This window comes from Pteropus alecto, unplaced genomic scaffold (assembly GCF_000325575.1).
Source record: "Pteropus alecto unplaced genomic scaffold, ASM32557v1 scaffold12, whole genome shotgun sequence".
Taxonomy (NCBI): Eukaryota; Metazoa; Chordata; class Mammalia; order Chiroptera; family Pteropodidae; genus Pteropus; species Pteropus alecto.
In genome coordinates, this window is record NW_006432669.1 from 9,941,502 (window position 1) to 9,943,870 (window position 2,369).

The window sequence follows — 2,369 nt, forward strand, 5'->3', positions numbered from 1 at the left end:
AGAATTGGTGTGTCACATGCTATTTCTATATTTAGTTTTTTGAGTAACAGCCAAACTGTTTTTTACAGCAGCGGCACCACTTTGCATTCCCACCAGCAACATATAAAGCTTCCAATTCCTTCGCATCCTAACCCACATTATTTTCCTCTTTTTCTCCTTCTGATTATAGCTATCTTGGTGGGTACGAAGTGGCATATTATTGTGGTTATGATTTGATATTTCCTTAATAATTAATGACGTTGAGCACCTTTACATGCGCTTATTGGCCATTTGTTTAAATTCTTTGGAGAAATGTCTATTTAAATCTTTGGCCCACCTTTCATTTGGGCTGTTTGTTAAGTTGTAGAAGTTCTTTATATGTTCTGGAAATTAATATGGTTTCCAAATATTTTCTTTCATTATGTAGGTTGCCTTTTTACTTTCTCATTAATTTACTTTAATGCATACAAGTTTTAATTTTCATGAAGTTTAACTTATCTATTTTTATCTATTTTTTCTTTTGTTGTTTGTGTTTTTGATGTTAAATCTAAGAATTTATTGCCAAATCCAAGGTTAAGATTTAGTCTAAGTTTTCTTCTAAGAGTTTTGTGGGTTTTACTTATTTTTAGGTCATTGATTCATTTTGAATTAGTTCTTTTATATGGCCTGGAGTAGGGATCAAACTGCTTTATTCTGCAGTGCAAATGCAGTTGTTTTAGCACCATCTGTTAAAAGAGATTATTATTTAATCGTAGAATGGACTTGGTGCCCTTATCAAAAATCAACTGGTTACAGGTTTGATTTTGGTGTATAGATTTATTTTTGGACTTTCAACTCTATTCCATTGGTCTATATGTCTATTCTTATATCATTACCACATAGTCTTGAATATTGTAGCTTTGCAGTTAAGTTTTAAAATCAGATAGTGTAAATTCTCCAACTTTGTTCTGTCTTGATTTTTTTTTTTTTTGGTGACTGTTTGGAGCCCCTTGCAATTCCATATGAATATGGAGATTGGATTTACCATTTTTGCACACAAAAAAAAAGACTTTGGAATTTTGATAGGGATTACATAGAATATGTAGGTTACTCTGGGTTATATTTATATGTTAATATTAATCATTCTATACATGAACATGGGATATCTTTCCATTTATTTATGTCTTTTTTAACTTCTTTAAAGAAATTTGTAGTTTTCAGTGTATAAGTCTTTCACTTCCCGGATAAAATTTACTCCTAGTATTTTATTCTTTTAGATACTATTATAAACAAAATTTCTGTCTAAATGCCTTGTTCATTGATAGTGTATAGAAACATAACTGACTTTTGTGTGTTGATCTTGTACCTGGTAACTTTGCTGAATTTATTTATTAGATATAATACTTTCTTGTGGATTTATTTGAATTGTCTATGTATAGGATATGTCATCTGTGAATACAGGTGGTTTTATTTCTTTCTTTACAGTTTGGATGCTTTTTATTTCTTTTTCTTGTCTAATTTTGTTGGTAGAACTTTCAGTACAATGTTGAGTAACAGTGGTGAAAGGATGCATCCTAGTCTTGTTTCTGATCTTAGTGAGAAAATATTCAGTTTTTCATTTAGTATTATGATAGTTGTAGGCTTTTCATAAATGTACTTTATCATGTTGAAGAAACCCTCTTCTATTGGTTAAGATTATGTTGTTTAATTTCCACATAATTGTGAATTTCCTAGTTTTCCTTTTGTCACTAATTTCTAACTTTATTATACTGTGGCTAGAAAAGATAATTTGCATGATTCAAATATATATATATATATATTTTTTAGGTGAAGCAACCTTTGTTTGACCTCATAGATTTCAAGGACCTTGTCCGCTTACAAGCCCTTATTTTTAATTTTTATGCCTACCACACCTGGTCTTCCTAGGTGGTCTCCCATCCAAGTACTCACCAGGCCCGACTCTGCTTAGCTTCCGAGATCAGATGGGATCAGGCTTGTTCAAGGTGGCATGGCCGTAGACTCAAGTATTTTTAAATTTATTGAAACTTGTTTTGTGGTATAACATATAATCTAATCTGGTGACTGTACCATGTGCACTTGAGATAAATGTGTATATTGTTGTTTTTTACTGACCTGTTCCATATACAGTCGATTTCCATTATTCATGGATTCTATATTTCCCAACTAGCCTACTCACTAAAATTTGCAATCCTGAAACCAATACTCATGATACTCTTGCAGTCATTTGTGGATATACACATGCTGAGAAAAGTGAAAGATGTATTGCTTGAGGTGCACATTCCCAGCTCAGATTGAACAAGATGATGCTCCGCCTTCTTGTTTCAGCTCTCATACTATAAGATGTCCTTTTTGTGATCTACTTAGTGCCATGTTTTTTACTATTTTATGCT

The 2,369-nt window shown here is 31.9% G+C and overlaps 1 pseudogene; it reads right to left on the reverse strand.

Moving 5' to 3' along the window:
- Positions 1-1,859: 1,859 nt before the first annotated feature.
- Positions 1,860-1,978, reverse strand: LOC112476268 (annotated as a pseudogene).
- Between the last annotated feature and the right edge of the window lie 391 nt (positions 1,979-2,369).